The 24,636-nt window shown below is 37.4% G+C and overlaps 1 pseudogene; it reads right to left on the bottom strand.

Moving 5' to 3' along the window:
• Positions 1 to 226: 226 nt before the first annotated feature.
• The window catches only part of LOC133236936 (olfactory receptor 5D13-like), a 99,844-nt pseudogene continuing 75,434 nt past the window's right edge, over positions 227 to 24,636 (bottom strand).

Raw genomic sequence — 24,636 nt, 5'->3', positions numbered from 1 at the left:
CAGCATCAGACCTTACTTCTATCACCAGTCACATCCACAGATGGCTACTTGCTTAAAGTGAAGTCACTCAGTTGTGTCTGACTCTTAGTGACCCCATGGACTGCAGCATTCCAGGCTCCTCCATCCATGGGATTTTCCAGGCAAGAATACTGGAGTGGGGTGCCATTGCCTTCTCCATAATACTTGCTTAATGTCTCACCAAATATTGAACATAACATAAACCAAAACCAGAAACATAATTATTTTATTATGATCAATCCATGATATGCTCATTATTTCTGGAACTGACACAGATACTCTTAAAACAGTCATGGTTTTGAGAAATATTAAAATTGTTATCTTGGTTTGTATCCACATGAATATTCACAGAAAATGCTTAGTCCTAACTCTTACAGTCAGGTATCTCTAACATTAGAGTCTCACCCACATTATTTTGAAGAGGAGAAGACAGATAAATTCATCAAATGTATTATAGAAAGGAAGGCTCAGAGACAAGCTTGTAGAAAGTAACATGCCTCACAAATTGCATTTAGATTTGGTTCAGTTTCACAACGTTCTATACCAGGTATTTGTTTTTATTGAGTAATAACAGTTATGCCTTTTTAAAGAGTGGGTGTGTGAATGTATAATTTTCTGAATATAAAGACAATTGCAGATAGAATTGTGTTCTATCTGCAATTATGATATATTGCAGATGTGCAGAAGTGTTACACATCCATGTGTTCTTTTCTTGATCATTTTCTAAAAGCTTAGACAAGAACAAAGAAAAATGGATGGAGGGAATTGCTCCTCCGTGACTGGATTCATTTTCTTGGGAATTATTGATAACACTGAGGACAAAGTGACCATATTTATCATGGTTCTAATTGTTTATCTCATTGGCCACTTGGCAAATCTTGGGATGATATTCCTGATTAAGATGGATCTGCAGCTTCACTACCCGTGTACTTTTTCCTCAGTCACCTCTCCTTCTGTGTCCTCTGCTATTCCACTGCAATTCACCCCAAGATGCTCCTGAACCTTTTTGCCAAGAAAAAAATCAAACCCCTTCTATGCCTGTTGCTATGCAATTCTTGGTCTTCTGTACCTTTGCTGACTCTGAGTGTCTCCTGCTGGCCGTGATGGCCTATGATTGGTACAAGGCCATCAGCAGCCCCTTGCTCTATGTGGTCAGCGTGTCCAGCAGGGTGTGCTCCCTGCTTGTGGCTGGGGTTTACCTGGTGGGGATGACAGATGCTCTGATACACACGACATTGTGAAAGTGAAAGTCGCTCAGTCGTGTCCGACTCTTTGTGACCCACGGACTAGTCCACGGAATTCTCCAGGCCAGAATACTGGAGTGGGTAACCTTTCCCTTCTCCAGGGATCTTCCCAACTCAGGGATCGAACCCAGGTCTCCTGCATTGCAGATGGATTCTTTACCAGCTGAGCCACAAGGGAAGCCCCGCACACACGACATTAGCATTCTGCTATGTTTCTGTGGGTCAAATGAGACTAACCATTTCTTCTGTGACTTACCTCCACTTTTCATCCTTTCCTGCTCTGATATACAGATAAATGAATTGGCATTATTCACTATTTTTGGTTTTATTGAGCTGAGTACCATTTCAGGAGTCATTTTCTCTTATTGTTATAGCATCCTATGAATCTTGAAGATCCACTCTACTGAGGGTAAGTTCAAAGCTTTCTCCACCTGCACCTCTCATTTAAATGTTGTGACAATTTTCTAGGGAACTGTACGTTTCTTGTATTTCAGGCCAAATACTTCCTACTCTCCAGATCAAGACAAAATGACCTAATTGTTCTACACCCTTGTGATTCCTATGTTAAATCCTCTGTTATATAGCCTACAGAACAAAGATGTGAAACAGGCCCTGAAAAACTGGAAAATGAAAGGTGACTTTAAAGGGTGTACTATAAATATATAGACACACATACATATGTCTGTTGTTTTTGTAAAATTATATTCATGATCCAAGGGAAATGAAATTGTTTAAAATACTTTAAAGGAATAAATACATATTTGTAATAAAGTGTAATCTTTAAAATACTACTGTTCCAAAACACAGCATGTTTCATTGTGTATATACAACTAATATATAGCACTTCCTCTTTGCTGAATACTTCCAGAATTTTGCAATTTTGTCAAATATTATGATTAATTCTTTCATTCAAATATTATTTCAATTACACTAAGATTTATCGTATATGTACTGAGAGACCTTTGAGCATTTAGGTCCTTTATATTCTATGATACACACTGCATTTTGTATATTATTAACTATAAGCCAGAGCTTATAGCAAGCATTAATTAACTACACAGTCAAGTAATTCCTAACAAGCCTCAAAATCACTCTGAAATAAAAATTGAAGACTATACATCCAGCGGAAGCAAGATTATCAAAAGAGAAAAAGCAGTCTCTTCAGTAAGTGGTGCTGGGAAAATAGTACAGCTCATGTAAATGAATGAAATTAGAATATTCTCTAACACTGTATACAAAAATAAATGCAAAATGGATTAAAGACATAAATATAAGATGAGGTATTACAAAACTCTTAGAGGAAAACATAAGCATAACAGTCTTTGACATTCATCGCAGCAGTATTTTTTTTTGTGTGTGTGTCCACCTCCTAAGGCAACAGATTGATTTTATTCCTGAGGTCTTAAATGTAATATGAATATTCTTATATAAATAAAATATAATTCAGAAAGAAAAAAAGTACATTATTTAGGAAATGTGAGGGAATCATAAAGTCAATGAAATGCCTGTAAAAAATGTGGTAGGATGAGAATAAGACAATGTGTGGTGATGAAAGCTACCTTGAAAGGTAGCATTGTTACTAATGTTATAGCATCATTATTTATAATAGATAAAAAGCAGAAAAAACCTGATAGTCACTTAACTGAAGAGGGGATCTACAAAGTGTATTGTATCTTTAAAATGAAATATTATTGTCCCAAAATGATGAAACAAAATACTGATAAGTGGAGCAACATGGGTGCAACTTGAAAACATTATCTTCGAGGAAAGAAGGCTGAAAGGAAAATAAAATAAACAAATGAACAAAACATATTAGAAAAAAAAGGTACCACATGATTCTGTTTGTATGAGACATCCATAATAGGAAACCACATAGAATTAGTGGTTGCTAAGGGCTAAGGAAGGAGAACTGACAGGTAGCAGGTGAGGGCTTCTTATTGAAGTGATGAAAATGTTCTGGATTTAGATACTGGAGATAATTGTACAATCTTGAAAGCACAATAAAAAAAAACAATAAAAACAAGAACTGCATACTTACATAAGAAAGATCAATTTTATGGTGTATGTCTCATATTTCAATAAAAAAAGAAAATATGGTTAAAATGTAGCAATATTCCTAAATAATGTAGTGAAGGAGACTGTTTCAAAGACACAATGACCAATCCAAAGGAGCTGAAAATGATGGAGGGAGGATCTTTTTGAGTTTCATTAGGTTTCCTCTTTGACTGGGCAAGGAGGAGATAGTTTCAGGGTAACTGCAAAGCACTCCATACAAACAAATTTCTACTTTCTTCTACCATAGATCAATTTGGCAGCAATAGTGAAGCTTCAAAACTCAGCCTTTGCAAAGTTGTTTCTGAATACACAGAAGCAGAAACATAATTAATGAAATGTGTGCTAACATCAAAACCTAGGGGCAGTAACTCAGGGATTTAAGTCTCCATATACCCGGTAAAATAAAAGACCATCTGCTTATTATCATTTAGCTACCCAAGACCTGCTCATTTCAGGTAGGTTTCCAGGTCCTATCTTAAAGAATATAAGAGGAAATAACTTTTTGAGAAAGAAAAAATGTATTTGTAAGTGAAACGTTTATGCCTACTTACTCAATTAAATTAACTCTGCATTTATTTGCCAGAAACGATATTGATTTCTCTGATTGGGAACTATCTTCCTGAACTTGTTAATAACCACAGTATAACTTCTTAATGATTTTTTTTTCTTGTTGGCTCACAAAAATCTTTTACTCCTTTTTCATTGGATAATTGTATACATGAATTGAAGGTTTGTTTCATTTTGTTTAAAAAATAATACAACTACTACAGTAAAAATAAAAACTTGCAAATTAATTCTCATGTGAAAAAATGTCATATTTAGGCTTAAGGAAGAAGTTCATTAAATGCATTCTATTCTCATATACATCAAAAACGTATATAAGTCAAGAGGGAGGTAAAATATTTATAATTGTGGCTGAGTTGCTTTACTGCATGGCAGAAACCAACACAACACTGTAAAGCAATTTTACTCCAATTAAAAAAAAACAATAGGCATAGCAAACACGACACACACACAAAGACACATACATAAGAGAGAGTATGTGTCTCTCAGAAGAACTTATTGTCTCTCATCTCATTTCCATTTTATAATATTAGAGCCCATTTAAAATTCAAACAGATGTAAATGTGTTCTATTGTTTTCAATTCCTTTTAGACTTTTTCTTTCACTCATCAAGCGACTTGATTTTTGACAACTATCTCTGCAAAGGCATAATGAGTATTGTGACAAATCAATAACAAATTACTAGGAATAAAGGTTGATAATACTTACACGTCTCACTAACTATTAAACACAACATAAAACCAGTAACAAAATAGTGATCATTATTATTAGTCAGTGACATGGTCATTATTTCAGGAATTAATACAAATATTCTTAAAACAATCATGTAGTGAGAAGCATTAAAGCTGTAATCCCATTTTGTTTCCATGTAAATACTTTCAGGTGTAGAGAATCCTTAACCCTGTCTACAGCTCAACATCTCTAATACATTAGAGTCTTGTTCATATTATTTTGAAGAGGAAAAGAGAGGTAAATTAATTCAAATGCATCCATTGAGATAAAAAAAGTCAGACTTCGACATAACCTTGTAGGATTAACATGCCTCATAAATGACAGTTCAGTTTCTCAGCAGTCTATTCTAGGTGATTTTTGTTATTGGGTAATAAATAGCTGAAGAAGTGTTAGTCACTCAGTCATGCTGGACTCTTTGTGACCCCAAGGACTGTAGCCCATCAGGCTCCTCTGTCCATGGAATTCTTCAGGCAAGAATACTAGAGTGAGTAGTGATTCCCTTCTCCAAGAGATCTTCCTGACTTTGGGATCAAACCTGGGTCTCCCATGTTGCAGGCAGATTCTTTATTGTCTGAACCAACAGAGAAGCCCCAATAGATAGCTTTGCCTCTTTAAAGAGTTGGCACATGACTGGATGCTTTTCTGAACACAAAAACACAGTTATAGAAAGAAATGTGTTCTGCTTTATGATATTTTGAAGATGTGCTGAAGTGTTACCTATCCATGTTTCTTTGTTATTTATTTTTTAAATATTTTTCTAAGACTACAGACAAGAACAAAGAAGGATGAACAGAGACAATTACTCCTCCATGACTGAATTCATTTTCTTGGGAATTACTGAGAACACTGAGAACAAAGCGATCCTATTTACCATGTTTCTCCTTGTTTATCCCATCAGTCTTCTGAAACCTTGGAATGATAACCCTGATTAGGATGGATCCCCAGCTGCACACACCCATGTGCTTTTTCCTCAGCTGCCTCTCCTTCTGTGACCTCTGCTATTCGACAACCATCAGCCCTAAGATGCTGGTGGGCCTATTTGTCAAGAACAAGTCAATCTCTCTCCATGGCTGTGCTCTGCAATTCTTGGTGTTCTGTATCTTTGCAGATTCTGAGTGTCTCCTGCTAGCAATATGGTCTATGACCAGTACAAGGCCATCAGCAGCCCCTTGCTCTATGTGGTCAGCATGTCCAGTGGGGTGTGCCCCCTGCTCATGGCTGGGGTTTACCTGGTGGGGATAGCACATGCACTGATACACACGACATTAGCATTCTGCTTATGTTTCTACGGGTCAAAGGAGATTAACCATTTCTTCTATGATTTACCTCCACTTTTCCTCCTTTCCTGCTCTGATATATAGGTCAATGAGTTGGCATTATTCCTTGTTTTTGGCTTCATTGAACTGAGTACCATTTCAGGAGTTCTTGTCTCTTATTTTTCATACTGAAAAAAAAATTCAATATCACAGTAATCCAAGTCTATGCCTCAAGTAACGCTGAAGAAGCTGAAGTTGAACGGTTCTATGAAGACCTACAAGGCCTTTTAGAACTAACACACAAAAAAGATGTCCTTTTCACTATAGGGGACTGGAATGCAAAAGTAGGAAACCAAGAAACACCTGGAATAACAGGCAAATTTGGCCTTGGAAGACGGAATGAAGCAGGGCAAAGAGTTTTGCCAAGAAAATGTACTGGTCGTAGCAAACACCCTCTTCCAACAACACAAGCAAAGACTCTACACATGGACATCACCAGATGGTCAACATCAAGATCAGATTGATTATATTCTTTGCAGTGAAAGATGGAGAAGCTCTATACAGTCAACAAAAACAAGACCAGGAGCTGATTGTGGCTCAGATCATGAACTCCTTATTGCCAAATTCAGACTTAAATTGAAGAAAGTAGGAAAACCACTAGACAATTCAGGTATGACCTAAATCAAATCCCTTATGATTATACAGTGGAAGTGAGAACTAGATTTAAGGGCCTAGATCTGGTAGATAGAGTGCCTGATGAACTATGGACAGAGGTTCGTGACATTGCACAGGAGACAGGGATCAAGACCATTCCCGTGGAAAAGAAATGCAAAAAAGCAAAATGGCTATTTGGGGAGGCCTTACAAATAGTTGTGAAAAAAAGAGAAGCGAAAAGCAAAGGAGAAAAGGAAAGATATAAGCATCTGAATGCAGAGTTCCAAAGAACAGCAAGAAGAGATAAGAAAGCCTTCCTCAGCGATCAATGCAAAGAAACAGAGGAAAACAACAGAATGGGAAAGACTAGAGATCTGTTCAAGAAAATTAGAGATACCAAGGGAATATTTCATGCAAAGATGGGCTCGATAAAGGACAGAAATGGTATGGACCTAACAGAAGCAGAAGATATTAAGAAGAGATGGCAAGAATACACAGAAGAACTGTACAAAAAAGATCTTCATGACCCAGATAATCACGATGGTGTAATCACTCACCTAGAGCCAGACATCCTGGAATGTGAAGTCCAGTGGGCCTTAGAAAGCATCACTATGAATAAAGCTAGTGGAGGTGATGGAATTCCAGTTGAGCTATTTCAAATGCTGAAAGATGATGCTGTGAAAGTGCTGCACTCAATATTACACACATTTGGAAAACTCAGCAGTGGCCACAGGACTGGAGAAGGTCAGTTTTTATTCCAATCCCAAAGAAAGGCAATGCCAAAGAATGCTCAAACTACTGCACAATTGCACTCATCTCACACACTAGTAAAGTAACGCTCAAAATTCTCCAAGCCAGGCTTCAGCAATACATGAACCGTGAACTTCCAAATGTTCAAGCTGGTTTTAGAAAAGGCAGAGGAACCAAAGACCAAATTGCCAATATCCACTGGATCATGGAAAAATCAAGAGAGTTCCAGAAAAACATCTATTTCTGCTTTATTGACTATGCCAAAGCCTTTGACTGTGTGGATCACAATAAACTGTGGAAAATTCTGAAAGAGATGGGAATACCAGACCACTTGACCTGCCTCTTGAGAAACTTGTATATAGGTCAGGAAGCAAGAGTTAGAACTGGACATGGAACAACAGACTGGTTCCAAATAGGAAAAGGAGTATGTCAAGGCTGTATACTGTCACCCTGCTTATTTAACTTCTATGCAGAGTACATCCTGAGAAACGCTGGGCTGGAAGAAGTACAAGCTGGAATCAAGATTGCTGGGAGAAATATCAATAACCTCAGATATGCAGATGACACCACCCTTATGGCAGAAAGTGAAGAGGAACTAAAAAGCCTCTTGATGAAGGTGAAAGAGGAGAGTGAAAAAGTTGGCTTAAAACTCAACACCCATGAAATTAAAATGCACTTGGTCCATGGAAAGAAAGTTATGACAAAACTAGGCAGCATATTCAAAACCAGAGACATCACTTTGCCAACAAAAGTCCATATAGTCAAAGCTATGGTTCTTCCAGTAGCCAGGTATGGGTGTTAGAGTTGGATCATAAAGAAGACAAAATGCCAAAGAATTTTCCTTTCAAATTGTGGTGCTGGGAAGACTCCTGAGAGTCTTTCGGACAGCAAGATCCAGCCAGTCACTCCTGAAGGAAATCAACCCTGAATATTCATTGGAAGGATTGTTGCTGAAGCTGAAGGTCCAGTGCTTTGGCTGCCTGGCATGACGAGCTGATTCACTGGAAAAGACCCTGATGCTGAGAATGATTGAAGGCTAGTGGAGAAGAGGGCAGCAGAAGATTATGGTCAGATGGCATCACTGACTAAATGGACATGAGTGTGAGCAAACTCCAGGAGACAGTGAAGGGCAGGGAAGCCTGGCGTGCTGCAGTCCATGGGGTGGCAAAGACTCGGGCACAACTTAGTGACTGAACAACAATAACAACAAGCTTATTTCTCACTAGTGGAAGATTCAAAATACATTTTGACTGGGTAGCTGTGCCCTATATGGGCTCTGATTTCTCTCAACTTGTACCTCACCATCATCATGGTGCTTTTGAGGTTATGATTCTCTTAATATTCATTGGGGAAAGAATAGATTCTTCTTCAAATAAGTGATGCCAGGACAACTGGGTGTTCACAAGTAAAATTACGGGATTGGACACTTGCCTCATATTATATACAACAATTAACTCAGAAAGTGAACAAGGTCCTGAATGAAAGAGCATAAACTATAAAACTCTTACAAGAAAAACACAGGCCTTCAATTTCACGGCCTTGAATTTGGCAGTAGATTCTTAGGTAGGGAAACAAAAACATGTGACAATAAATAAATAAATAAATTGCTAGATTGAACTTCCTCAAAATTTAAAATATTTGTATATTAAAAACATTATCAATAAAGTGAAAGGAAAGGTGCAGAAAAGAAACAATGAAGACAAAAAGTCAAATTAGATACAACACAAAATTTACAAATGTCCAACAAGCATGTGAAAATATTCTCAACGTATTTAGTTATTGAAGTCATGAAGTCTCTCAGTCGTGTCTGACTCTTTGTGACCCCATGGACTGTAGCCCACCAGGCTCCTCCATCCATGGAATTTTCTAGGCAAGAGTACTGGAGTGGGTTGCCATTTCCTTCTCCAGAGGATCTTCCCAACTCAGGGACTGAACCCATTTCTCCTATGTCTCCTGCATTGGTAGGCATGTTCTTTACCACCACCTGGGAAGCACCACAGCATATGTCAAATAGAATTCACTGTATAAACTGGATGTGAGTTTACTGTGAAGTGTGTTAGTTGCTCAGTCGTGTCTGAATCTTTGTAACTCCATGGACTGAAGCCCGCCAGGCTCCTCTGTCATGGGATTCTCCAGGCAAGGATACTGGAGTGGGTTGCCCTCCCTTTCTCCAGGGAATCTTCCCCACCCAGGGATAGAACCAAGGTCTCCTGCATTGCAAGCAGATTCTTTATCATCTGAGCCACCAGGGAAGTATATGAGTTTGTTAGTTGGGCAAAATTAAATCAGGTTAACCCAGATGCTCTAATTGATATTAGCAGGGCCCCCATTCAATCCACCATTAATTTTACTTACCAATGAAATTCTCTGTTATCATTGTACATCAATAGCTATTTTATATGTAATTTGACTGACTGATATGAAAGACTATTTTAGATTTAGCTGGAACTATTTCTGAAGTGTGTATTTCTTAATTTTATTTTGATGATTTATGTACAAAGAACAAATAAATTTTATATTAACAAGTAGAATTTTACCAAATCATATTCAGGACTTCGTTGGGGGCAGAGACATGACTACTTTGCACTTATAATGTACCGATTCTTTCTATATGGTGTTAAATAAACATATCCTTTAAATTCAGGCTTCCCTGGTACCTTGCTGCTGCTGCTACTGCTGCTAAGTTGCTTTAGTCGTGTCCGACTCTGTGCAACCCCATAGACAGCAGCCCACCAGGCTTCCCTGTCCCTGGGATTCTCCAGGCAAGAACACTGGAGTGGGTTGCCATTTCCTTCTCCAATGCATGAAAGTGAAAAGTGAAAGTGAAGTCGCTCAGTCATGTCAGACCCTCAGCGACCCCATGGACTGCAGCCTACCAGGCTTCTCTGCCCATGGATTTTCCAGACAAGAGTACTGGAGTGGGGTGCCATCGCCTTCTCTGTCCCTGGTACCTTAGATGGTAAAGAATCTGCCTGCAATGCAGGAGACGTAGGTTTGATTACTGGTCATGCAGATCCCCTGGAGAAGAGAATGACTACCCACTCCAGTATTCTTGCCATGGGCACAGGAGCCTGGCAGGCTAAAGCCCATAGAATTGTAAAGAGTTGGACATGACTGAGTAACTAAGCACAGGCATGTCTTTTAACTTTAGTGTCTTAGTGTTGAATAACTCTTAGTTACTGAGATTCAACTCATGTAACTCCCTCATGGTTAACTATAAACTTTCATGACAACTCAAATCCGTTCTTTGATGACTTATAATGACTTAAACAGAAGAAAAAAAGAAGACTCACCTGAACAGCCAAATGGTAATGCATCTTTACTCAGAAATCTTTACATGACAAACACTTTATCTAGAGACTTAAATAGTTCAGACTTTAATTAGGTGTTATTTATTATTTTATTGCTAAGTCTCTACAGTTTACTAAAGTGGTTGAATGATGTACCAACAAGGGAATTTCGTTAAATGTGTGCACTGTTTGCCTTCCTAAAAATTGGAATTTGAAATGCTATTAAAAATGCTACAAAACTTGGACAGTTCTCTGCAGTGCTCTTGTAAATGAAAAAGCAAACTCAAGCCATTTTACATTCATTGACATAATAATTTGGTATTGACTAGCTTCCTAGCAGTCTCTTTCACATCTTTGTTCCTGAGGCTGTAGATCACTGGGTTCAGCATGGGGGTGACCACTGTGTAAAAGACAGAGGCCACCTTGACCATGAGCCATGAACTTCTGGAGTTAGGAACACAGTAAAGGAAAAGGATGGTCCCGTGGAAGACGGTAATGGTGGTCAGGTGGGAGGCCCAGGTGGAGAAGGCTTTGTGGCGCCCCCCAGTTGAAGGCATCTTCAGGACAGTGATAAAAATGAAAACATAGGAAGTGAGAATAATCATCAGGCTGCTTACTTCATTAAATGTGGCAGAGACTAAAATGATCTGCTGGTTAATGCAGGGGTCAGAGCAGGAAATAGCAACAATGGCCGCATGCTCACAAAGTTATTTATGATATTATTTCCTCTAAAGGACAATTTAGATAAAAAGTGGGTAAGAGTCAGGGAACAGACTGTATCCCAAGAGTATAATGCACCCACCAATAAGGAACAAAGCTTCTGGGACATGACAACTGTATAGAGAAGAGGGTTACAAATGGCCATAAATCAGTCATATGCCATCACTGCCAACAGGAATGTCTCTGTCACCACAAATATGCAGGCAAAGAAGAATTGCATGATGCATCCTATGAAGGAGATGGTTCTGTCTTCCACAATCAAGTTTTCTAGTAGCTTGGGTGTAATTACTGTTGAGTAACAGGGATCAACAAAGGACAAATGTCTGAGGAAGTAGGACATAGGGGTGTGGAGTAGGGATTTATCTTGATAATTCAGATCATGCCCAGTTTCTCCAACACAGTGACAGAGAAGATGGTGAAGAATAACAGGACAAGGGGTATCTGGAATTCAGGATATTCTGAGAAGCCCAAGAGAATGAAAGTGACTTCAGCACTCTGGTTTTCTTGGTTCCTGTGGACAAAATACAAAAGTTGATTCAGAGAAATCTGAAGCAAAATTTGAATGAAATGTAATGTTATTCCCTCAGCATTGTTGGACGTTTTTGTGACTCCATGGACTGTAGCCTGCCAGGTTCCTCTGTCCATGAGATTCTCTGGGCAGGAACACTGGATGGGTTGTCACGCCAGGGGATCTTCCTGACCTAGGCCTAGAATGAGAATACTTATGGGGAAAAAGAGTGCATTGAATTATTATTATTATTTTTAATTAGCCTCTTTTCCTCCAAAATACCTCTGCTGTCTTTTTCTGACATTAAAATGCATTCTTTTCAAAGCTACTTCCTAAATTCTTACCAAAACCTGAAATGGTACTCAGTATAAAGGGAAGTCCATTCCACATAGAATTCTCTAAAAATTCTATATCTCATTAGGAGTTGAAATTAAACACTCTGTTGTTTTCACTCAGGTTTTATAACTTTATATTCCAAGAACACATATACCACTTCAAGATTTCCTGTACATGTATAACTATGTCATTCACATATTCCCCCACTCTTTTCCTTCAGTTATTCCTTTACCTTCCTAAACATGTGATTAATTCCCTGAAAGTATGTTTCAATTTAACATACAAATCACAGAGTGCATATTCTCTAATTGAAAACACTTTTTCAAAAAGTCAGGATTTGTTCCTTATGTCTATGGTAACAAAGTTTGAATAGTCCAGGGTTGAAAGAGAAATCTTCACCAAAGATGAATGCAATTTCTGATGCACACTTGTTCCTTCTTCCCCACACTCCTTCTCCACACATGTAGGTTTTCCCTCCACCTCCCACACTCTGTACTTGTCAACAGGCTTGGGGCCAATGTTCCCAATCACCCGTGTAGCCCAAGAAGTGTCAGCCATGCTCAGCTGTGAGTACAGGTGCTGTGCATAGTATTTATCTTCTTTTCTATGCAATTACCCTGGAATAATTTTCCCATTGCAGACCTACTATGTACTCAGTCCTGTAACAGGCATTTTAAAAACTATAAAATTATAAAATCTCAGCCTCAATTTGTTTCTTAGAGCATCATTCCAGGATACAATCCATATAAGCACAAATGACAACTTATAGTTCTTATTTATTATTAAAGTTTGATATGAAAAAGAAAATGAAAATATTGTGATCCAGAAAAAAACAAAATAAGTTTCCTTGTGATGTAGCCTGGTGAACAATAATAAATGTGGTGAAAGATAAATAATCAAAGACTTCTAGTCAACTAAACAGGTAACCTGGCAATTAGATTTATACACATGCTTGTTTGCCTCCTGCAAAGATTAATGGAGCATATTAGGAACATATTATATTCCTTTTAAAGTGAAATAAAAATCAACTCACCTGAGTGTAGAATTTGACCAGCTCATTTAATAAAGCTTCTTTTCTAAGTTTAATGGATTCCAGGAAAATTTCTGCTGAGAAGTCAATTTTTTAAAATATAGTAATAAGCCTGAAAAATAGTAACAGGAATGTAGAGTATATTGCAATTAATATTTCAGAAAAATAAATTTCTTTTATAATGTATTAAAAATATATTCAGACTTGACAAAGAGAAAAGGAGACCAAACAAGCTGAACCCTAACATCAAACTGTCACATATATAAAACCCTAAGGAGGTTAACCTTAGAGAATATTATTTAACTATTGCCTTGAGACCACAAATGGGGCAATTAGATGAAATAATGCCCTTGTGATACTTTGGTTGCATATGCATTTTTTCCAAAGTTTGGGGAACAATTTCATCATGCACTCTAGCTCACTGATCTTTTAAAAATGTTGAACTAGACACTATATTTTTGTCTTTCTTTAAATACTTGCAAAATGTGGAAATATACAAAAGCAAAATCAGCTATTGGGTAACAATCCAAAGATTCTTAATTTTTGTTGAATTTCTGGTTGTCCCTCTGTATCTGTGGGCTTCCCTCATAGCTCAGTTGGTAAAGAATCTGCCTGCAATGCAGGAGACCCTGGTTTGATTCCTGGGTCAGGAAGATCCCTGGGAGAAGGGATAGGCTCCCCATTCCAGTATTCTTGGGCTTCCCTTGTAGCTCAGCTGGCAAAGCATCCACCTGCAATGTGGGAGACCTGGGTTTGATCCCTAGGTTGGGAATGTCAGGCGAGTGTATGTTCCTCGGTTTCTGTCTGGTCACAACAAAGATTTGGAGTGATGGACATTAAAGCCCTCTCGGCATGTCACAGCTCTTGGGTCTTGGACAGACCGTGTTATAGCTCTCAGGTCTTGAATGAACCATGTTATAGCTCTTAGACAAATCAGTGTTACAGCTCTATTTTATTTAGAAGATAGCAGGAAAATCCATCTTTGAGGCATGAGGGCACGTTGATTCAAAGACGCAAAGAGAAGAGCACCGCAGTGCGCGGAGGGTGGAGAGAGAGAGAGAGCGAGAGCAGCGAGCTAGCTTTGGCTCCTCTTTTTATATGTTTTTCTCTCCCTGGGCCTATCCTAGGTAAATTGGGCCAGCCAGGAGTGTTGTTTGTTTTACCTGTGGTCCTCACTCCCATCCTTGGACCTTCCTTTGTTCTATTTTCGTGGGGTTTTCTCTTCCTTATCTATTAGCCACCTCCATTCTGGACTCCTTTTCCCTATTCTAACTACCTAATCGGAAGATCCCCTGGAGAAGGGAAAGGCTACCCACTCCAGTATTCTGGCCTGGAGAATTTCATGGACTGTATAGTCCATGGGGTCGCAAAGAGTCAGACAGGACTGAGAGACTTTCACTTTCTCTGTATCTGAGGGATATAGTGATGTGTTTGGATGTAAAACTTATACAATATGAATCATATTACAGTGTTTTTTATCCTTTCTTTAACAGTGTGTTGTGTTTCATTTTCTGTAAAAACCATTGGTTTTCTTAATACAACTTGCATTACTATTACAAATATGAGCACAATTCTTTTTTATTCTTACATTAACAAAGCTGGTATTCTATTTTTAAATTTGCAGTCTAGGTTTATGGGAAGTATAGTATATTTATTATTTAAGAAGCTGCCATATCTTAACATATAAACATCTCAACTCCAGTGACTTAATTTAATAGAACAAGAATCAGCACTATTTTTATGGAAAAAGCTGTACAGTAAATACTTTAGCCTTTGTGGGCCACATAGTCTCAATTTCAGCTACGCACTTCTGCATCTTGCAGCCTGGATTCACCCATAGGCAATACGTAAATCAATAGGCATGACTCTGTTCCAATAAAATTTTATTTATAAAAGATAGTAAGACAGATTTGGTTTGCAGATCACACCTTGTCAACCTATGCAATAGAATGCATTTCTTGATTGTTCAAAGTCTAAAAGTATTTCCAGATCAGTAGGCAGATGTCCTCTGAGTGGCAATGCAGAGACTTAAGCTTGTTCTCAATTATGGCTTATGATAAAGTGACTGGGTGCATGCGTGTTAAGTCACTTTAGTGGTGTCTGACTCTGTGAGAGGGTATGGACTGAAGCCCACCAGGCTCCTCTGTCCATGGGATTCTCCAGGCAGAATTCTAGAGTGGGTTGCAGTGCTCTCCTCCAGGGAATCTTCCCAGCCCAGGGATCAAACCTGTCTCTCTTGGATTGGCAGTTGGGTTGTTTACCATTAGCGCCACCTGGGAAGTTCAACAATGGGATTGTTATGGTATAATTATAATATAGTGAGAGAAATAATAATTTGCTTTAAAAAATACTACACTTTTCTGCATTGCCACTGTGCATAATATTTTTGTGTTTTGCTTATTTATTTTTCATTAAACTTTTGTCAAGCATGTTAAGAGTGTTCCTCACATGTTGAGATACTTGAATAACGACCAAGATATTTCCTGATCAATAAAATCACAATAGGACTTTGAACTTTGAGTCAAACTATAGTGTTAAGATAAATTGAAGGGATAAGAAAGAAAAACAAAAGACATTTTAAGCAGAGAAGACAGTCTGAACCAAGGTAGGAGTTTGAATGTTTAAATTGTTTTCAATTAGAAGTAGAGTTTATGCAGGGCAAACTTTGGGAGATGGTGAGGGACAGAGAAGCTTGGCATGCTGCATGGACATGGGGTTGCAAAGAGTCTTACCTGACTGTGAGACTGAACAACAACAAAAAGTGTGAGATACGATCAGAGGACCAGAGAATCTAAATCATGTAAACAATGCAATTAGAATTAGTGCTGATTGCTGAATAGAGTTGAAATAGAGTTCTATGCCCACAGGACAAGTATGTGGTAATGAAGAGGTTGTGGTTGTAAAACAGTGTCGACAATGGGAATGAAATTGACTCAGTTTCAATATTATAATCATGGCATTCAATGTGGTTCCATTAGTAGTTGATGTAAACAGAAAGAAGTAACTCCCATTTTCATTTTGATTCAGAAACAAACATTATGTTCTTGACAGCATCTCACTGCAGAGGAGTCAATGATTCCCAGAAACTAGCAATAATTACACAGGCACCTACAATGAGAAGTAGTAAACAGTGAGGTGTTATACGGGAGCTCGAGCAGATGATAAACCGACCAAAGGCCTGAAGACATCTGGAACACAAAAGGAAAACAAAAGGAGCCTCTTAACACCGTCTTCAAATATTTCAAGGCTAAAATATGAAAGAAACACTGGTCCTTTTTTCTGTATCCTGAGGAGAGAAACTTAATTTTAAATGAATTAACTTTTAAAAGCCACAGGAAGCTAATTTCAGAACAACAACAATAAAAGAATTTTCTTTTTTTTTCTCCAGTGTCAATAAACAGAATAGTGTGAATTACTCAGAGTCTCTGGGTTTCCCAGTTTCACTAACAGTTTATAAGAAGGGGCTCTAGAGACGCAAACTTTAATGTAAACAAAAGGAAGGGGGAGACTCTTCAGGAAGAATGCAGACAAGATATTAAACTCCACAATGTCTCTCTACATTTCCCATATTCTGTGACTGGTCCTCACACTGGCCTAGAGCTTTCACTAAGATCACTTTTTGCTTGGTGTTCTCAAAATACTGTTTTAAAATTATCTGTATAATTCTCAAAATCCATAATTTACACATCTGTAACATGTTGATTTAACCACTCCACCTGATAAAAAATCTATAATTAAATAGTACATTCTAACCACCTTAACATATAAGGATTGAGTTCAATACAAACTTTATTAATCTTTGTCTATAACTGAGGCGAGGCTTCCCTGGTGACTCAGATGGTTAAGAATCCTCCTGCAATGCAGAAGACCCAGGTTTGATCCCTGGATTGGGAAGATCCTCTGGAGGAGGGAATGGCAACTCACTCCAGTATTTTTGCCTGGAGAATTCCCATGGACAGAAGAGCTTGGTGGGCTGTAGTCCATGGGGTCACAAAGAGTTGGACATGACTGAGTGACTGAGCACAGCACATAACTGAAGAGATTATTCCTATAAGTGTATGTAGGTAAAGCATACGTAAAAAAAGTAAGAAATTCAATTCAAAATAGCCTCCTAAATTCAGTATGACATGTAAATACATAATTTTAGATAGATCCCTGGTGGCTCAGATGGTGAAGATTTGACCTGCAATGCAGGAGACCTGGCTTCTATCCCTAGATTGGGAAGATCCCCTGGAGAAGGGAATGGCTACTCACTCCAGTATTCTTGCCTGGAGAATTCCATGAATGGAGGAGCCTGGTGGGCTATAGTCCATGGGGTCATGAAGAGTCAGACACGACAGAGCAACTACTGCTTGCACTTCTTTTCCCAAATGTATCTATGTGTAGATACCTCTGAGAATGGCAAGTGTGAAGTGCAGGCCATCATGGGCACCCTGGTGTCTAGGGTCACTCAGTGTGCTCACAGGCAGTTTTATTTATCTTTCTTTGAGCTGTCTGGGTCTCCAGTCTGGCACATATTTCAGAAAAGATTAAAGAATTAAAGTAAATCTGATAATCTCAGTCCAGTATTATTTCTTATTACACAAGAGATTATTTTTTCCCCTTAAGTTTATATACAGTTTAAATACTAGTGTGACATCATGGGAAGAAAATGTTGGTTTTATTTTCCCCCAACATTCGCAGTTTGACCCTACATTATCTATTTGTGGTCTCATTCTCAGCAAAATTACATAGTAATTGGTAGATTTTTTTCATGGTATCTAAGAGTATAAAGTGCTAATCGCTCAGTCATGGTTGACTCTTTGCAACCCTGTGGACTGTGGAGCCCACTAGGCTCCTCTGTGCCTGGAATTCTCTGCACAAGAATACTGGAGTGGGTTGCCATTCCCTTCTCCAGGGTATCTTCCCAATCCAGGAATAGAACCCAGAATCTCTCACATTCTAGATGGATCCTTTACCTTCTGAGCCACAAGTAGCATAAAAATCCCTCTGCAAGTTAATAGCAAAGAATATGAATTTGTCTTTCACTTTCACTTTTCACTTTCATGCATTGGAGAAGGAAATGGCAACCCACTCCAGTGTTCTTCCCTGGAGAATCCCAGGGACTGGGGAGCCTGGTGGGCTGCCCTCTATGGGGTCACACAGAGTTGAAGCGACTTTAGCAGCAGCAGCAAGTGATGCAAATAGCATGTCCACTAGGTGGCAGAGTGACACTGTAATTTAAACCAAGGCACACCTAAGGTGCATTGATTGCTTTAGAGAAAGTAGCAGAAACTGATAGAAAGCAAGATGTTCATGGTTTAAATATAACTTTGAAAACATTTTATTCCATGAAGGAAAAATGTGATCTGTCATGTCGACCGAAGAGGATGCTGAGGCCACTAAGCCATCAGCACGGCTCCTGCACCCCCAGCTCAGGCTCAGGCCGGTGAGCCTTGAGGAACTCTGGATCGAAGCAGAGCTGCACCCTGAGGTAACACAGGATAGAAAAGAACAGGGTACTGGCGCTAAGTAGTCAAGGTGCAACTCAAAGGGATGATTTCAAGGTGCCCAGACTGTCTTCTCTTCCCAGGCTCAGAAAAGCCCTAAATTCGTTAACGTGAGCTTTCTGGTTTTCTTTAATTTCCGAAAATCTTCTGATGGTCTGACTACCTGGTTTTTGTTGCAAAATGCATATACATTCTGACTCTTCCCTTCCCTTTTCAGAGCAGTTTCTCTGAACTAACTGAGACGTTGTCTTCCAGGTTTGTGTGTGCATGGCCGCTCAGTCATGTCTGACTCTTTTGTGACCCCATGGACTGTAGCCCACCAGGCTCCTCTGTCCAAGGGATTCTCCAGGCAAGAGTATCGGAGTGGGTAGCCAATTCCTTCTCCAGGGGATCTTCCTGACCTAGGGATTGAACCTGGGTCTCCTACATTACAGGTGAATTATTTATTATCTGAGCCACCAGGGAAGCACATTGTTTTCTAGATTTAAGTCCATAGAATAAAAAATAATTCTGTTTTTAGGTTGTGTTTTTTTGTTTGTTTATTTTTTGGTCAGTTGGTAATTTCATGTCTCTTTCAGGAATAAGGAAACCAGTGTTCAAAGATGGCAATTTACTAGATCACATTCAAGCAGCAATTCACCTTTGATTTTTATCTTTGTTTTTCCAGTTTTCATTTTTGAACTAGGAGTGATGTGTTGGCTCTTGGTCACTTACATAATCACATAGTTTAGGTAATGAAGAATGTTAACACTTCATCTCAATTAATTTTATAAGAAGTAAATACACAAAAACATGGTTAATAATATGTGCAGATATTAGTATAAGTATTAAAATCCTTACAGAAGCAAATACTATTAATGTATTACAAAAACAAGAATGTATAATGAAGTTACAATGTTATTGACATATATACATATAATTCAATGACAAAGCAAAAATATTCATAAGCCAAAAATTATAGGAGATGAGAGGAGAAATAAACAGACTCTAAATTCAAACTAAAAACAATATATGATATATATATGTGTGTGTGTGTGTGATTGTGTTTCTGTTATAATCCCAAATAACACAATTGCATTATATTACAGAAATCTACTAATAAAGAATAGAATTTTTTCCAATCTTTCTTAAGAAATTTTAAAAATTGACTGTCTTAGCCCATAAGTAAAACACAATTTTAATAATAAAATTATCATTTATTGGTTACTACGAAATACAAGAATAAATAAGGCAATCCATTTAAAACTCTAAAATCATGCCTTTAAAACATTACAAAGGAATAATATAGACTACCATAGCAAAAATTACTATATGAGATATAATCTAGGTGATAATCAAAATAAGTTATATGGTATAGCATACTGATATCAACAAAATTAAAATAGATAAAGCATTCTTCTGGCAAGGTCTATTAAAAGGCCTTAAGATACCGTTAGGACCTAAAATTTAATCTTCCCACCCATCCTCCCAAAAACTTTTCAGATGAGGGGAATCAAATGAATAAACCATACTTTTTGTATCACTGTGGGAAAGATAACCACATGAAGTGAAATTTACCTGTAAGTAAATAAATACTCATAAGGAGTGCAAAAACCTCTGGGTCTCAAATTACCATAATTCTAAGTGTGTGGAATGAAGAAATCTGAAGACACAGTTTAGAAAAGAGAAAAGGAAAGTGGAGATCTTATTAGTGGGACAAAACAGGTATAATAAATAATAAAGTTCTACTCACATAACCAGTAATTGAAAGCAGGTCAAAAGTCTGATAGGAAGTAGCAATGGCTGAAAGAAAAAGGCTAGCGATTGTATAGGGTTTGAGGTGCAAACTTCAGGGAAATTTCTTTCTAAGACAAAGGAGGAAAGGAAAAGGATGACAATAGAGTTATAAATGTTAAGAGAAGCAAAATGAGTAAATTGTGTTAAGGATCTTCCAGAAACAAGATAAAGGAAACATACACACAAAAAGTGATAATCAAAATCTCTCAACAACCATGCATTTTACATAAAGAAGGATATATATATAGATTTAGGTATATGCTGATAATGAAGCTGAAACTCTTGTACTCTGGCCGCATGGTGTGAAGAGCCGACGCATTGAAAAAGACCCTGATGCTGGGAAAGATTGAAGGCAAAAGAAGAGACTGGCTGAGGATGAGATGGTTGGATGGCATCACTGACTCACTGGACACGAATTTGAGCAAATTCTGAGGGATAGTGAAGAACAGGGAAGCCTGGCATGCTGCAGTCCATGGGGTCTCCAAGAGTCAGATACGACTTAGCAACTGAACAAAAACAAAATAGATACATTCATACACATGCATGCATGTATGTATGTGTGAGTATATGTATATCTGTATGTGTATTCACATATACTTCATTTCACTACACTACAGAAGAAAACAGCACTAAACTAGAATTCTTGTAAACCATACAAAACCCAAGTTTACTCCACTAAGTTATCAAAAAAAAAAAAAAAAAAAGAAAGAAAGAAAAAACCTGTATCCATACAATGCTACTATAAAGGGAGGGGGGCGGGGAAAGCATAAAACGTGTCAAAACATTCCAAACAATGAATATGTCCCTGTAATAACATCACATGTACACAAAGACACACTCAGAGAGAACAGACAAAAACTGTAACACTCTGAATCTCCTTAAATAATTATTTGGAAATATTAAAAATATGTCATAAATATAAAATAAAACATGAATAGAAAAAAGAGATTATGCCAAAAAAGAGTTGGTTGGACTCAAGAAAGAGATTGTAAAAAAAGAAAGAATTTTGTGAGAAATCAAGATTAAATTGCAATGTAGAAAAAAAGGGAAGGGGACTTCCTTGGTGGTTCAGTGGTTAAGAATACACCTTGCAAAACAGGGAACACAGGTTCAATCCCTCGTTGGAAACTAAGATCCCACCTGTGGAGGAGCAACTGACACCCCCCACTGCACTGAAAAGCCCAGGCAGCTCAATGACAGATCCCTGTGCCACAGCTGAGACCTGATACAGCCGAAGTAACTAAGTAATTAAAAAAAGAAAAGGATAGGAGAAAAAACATTGCATGATTTCACTTACATGAACTATAAGAAGAAGATTCACGGGGCAGAGTACATTAAAAGATATCAGTGGCAGAGGGAAAGGAAGATTAGGAGTTATTACTTGATGGGTACGATGTTTCTGTTTGGAGTGATGAAAATGTTTTGAAATATACAGTGATTACACAATATTGTAAATATAAGCAATGCCACTGAATTGTGCACTTAAAATTGTTAAAGTGCCATTGTTAAAAATGTAAACATTTGAGAAATATGGTCTCTGGAGCTTGAATAAAACACTGTCAGAGAAGAGAAAATATTGTCTCAAAATGTTACTAAGAAATAAGAAAAAGGTAAGTAACCACAAAAAGACTTGGCATTACCTTCCATTACAGGGATGAGGTATATAAGGGAGCTATTTGGGTGAACTGTGGACAGAAAAATCAACAGTGAAAGACATTGAGGAAGAATGGACAACAGGTTGTGGTAACTTTTCAAAGTGGTTTTATTATTAATAGACTATAGGAGATGCATGCTGGAATAGCCAGCGCCCTCCACAAACTGAATTGAAGCAGTATCAATGTTTTCCTTTTACCTGCAACTCAGAGTTTCCTTCTCTTTCTTTGCCTCTCCTTTCTGAGGTGTGGGTATTATGAGCTTTCTTTCCAGGTCATTAGAGTTTTCTCACAATTGTCCCCATAATAAAATAGAAGCTGATTTGTACTTAGTTTCCATATACACATAGGGAAAATATGACTTGGTCAATATAATTATTTTTAGGTCTTTGAATAATGTTCAGAAAAGTTCAACTTCACTTTGGTCACATTATCCCAAAGGGAATTTCCAGACTCACAGAGATATTGCAATAAATGTCTGCAAGTTAAATATCTCCCTGGTAAAGTGGTTTAGAAATCAGCTAGGAGCCATGTGTTGTCTTTGCTTTTTAGTTCAGCACAGAATGTAATACGTGTTATTTAAAGAGAAATAAAGAATAGTTGCCAGCATAAATGATGGCACCATTTTGTTCTCTTAAATATTAAAATAAAACGAAAAGCCTTTTGAATTTGCTTAAGAAAAAAGTTGGACACCTTACCTTAGAAAGCAGGTAAGTTCTATTTTCAGATTTCTACAGAATTATTTGTATAATGAGACATATTACTATATAGTCATAGAATTTACTGGTTAATGTACATTATTGTACTGTGAAATATTACATGTACCTGAGATTTAAGCCAAGTATCTGGTGAGTTGGATATGAATTAACTTTTCTTTAATCAATCCACAATTAATCACTGTTGCTAGATCAATATGTTTTGAGAATTTTTAAAATATAACTTAATGATCATTTGCTTCTTGGCTAGTGATCATTAAAACTTGAACCACATTTTCATACAGTCAACTTTTGAAACTATTGCTCTATCATCTCTTTCATGGCTACATATTTTTTGTACAGCTCATGTGTGATAACTTACCCTTCCTATGTCAGTTGCATAAAGTAATAAAAATGACAGTGATAAACATTTTTTCATAACTTTGGGAATGTTAAAGGGAAGCTAGTAAAGCAGAAAGTCAGTGACTTATATTTCAGTAAAGGATACAGAAAATCTGTTAAGGAAAAACTCAAGAAGTGCAAAGTATGTTAAATCACTCTGCTCTTACTTTCTATTAATTGCCTGAATGTGCCATATTTGTAGCTTGAGTTTCTCACTCCTGTATTTAAAAACACCACTTATTCTATTACATTTGACCAAGACAGGCCTGTCTATTAAAATAGGACGTTAATGAAGATGATCTGAGTGAATATTCAGAATAAATGAAAGAGTGGCTAATAGAGCATGGTCAGATTTAGTTCTATACATTTTGGAGACCACCTAGGTTGGAGACAACCAGGGTTTTAGGGCAAGTGACTGAGTTTTAATATATAAGACTACTCTTAAGGGTCTAGTCTCCACAGTAAGCCAAGGGAGTGAGAAGTCGGGGGAGGTTACAGGGATGGATTTATGTGACCTTCAAATGATTTTTTCTAATAGAATACTAGCAAAATTATAGAGCAATTCTAAGGTGATCTTTCTGAGTCTCTATCATTCTGAAGTAAATTTTATTATAAGCATTCTATGTTTTTATGTCTCTTAAATACATGACAAAATAATTATGATAATGACATGTAATTAAAGTGAATTTTCATTTCATTCTATCAAATATTGAAATAAAATTTATTTGGCAAATGCATACTGAATACTTAAAATAATCAAAGTATAGAGTGAGAATATAATGGGAAAACTAACAGAATTAATAATTTAATTCATGATGAGACACAGTGCCATATAATTGATTAAATGAGGAATGCATTGTATAATCTAATTTATCAAATCCTTCATAATTTGTCATTATCCAGTCACAATCTTATTATGGGAGAACTGGATAACTAAATTACTAAATGAGAATTTCAATAAAGTCTCCTAAATGATTTTAGTCTTTTTTCCACCTAGCACAATTCCTGACACATAGTAATTGATAACTGGTTAATAACTTTTCCCACATCCAAAAGAGATGAGTTTTATTTTCCTTTCTTTAGAGACTAAATAAGTAAGATGGCTCAGAAAGTTTATATAATCTGTTCCAAAGTCAAACATTCACTATTCAACATAGATTTGAATGGCATAAATTTTGTTTGGTTTTGTTTTTCATTATGTCCAGGTTAGGGAGAAAATGAGACCCTGGCCCTAACTCTCACCAAGATAAGATTGTTTTAGAGAGATAAGCTAAAGCACTTAACAGTATCTGGTAATAATTAGAAAAAAAAAAAACGAAACAAAGTAGATAGTTCTAAGAACCACAAGACTTAGAATATTTGAGTAACCATAGCATTGTGGGCTGTAGTTAGTGAACTCTACCTGGAAGTAGTAGATTTCACAGAGTTTAGTACACTGTGGTAGTACTGAGCAAAGATTCGTTTG

Source organism: Bos javanicus, chromosome 3 (genome assembly GCF_032452875.1).
Source record: "Bos javanicus breed banteng chromosome 3, ARS-OSU_banteng_1.0, whole genome shotgun sequence".
Taxonomy (NCBI): Eukaryota; Metazoa; Chordata; class Mammalia; order Artiodactyla; family Bovidae; genus Bos; species Bos javanicus.
Note: the sequence above shows the minus strand (reverse complement) of the source record. Positions and strands in the feature narration are given on the sequence as shown.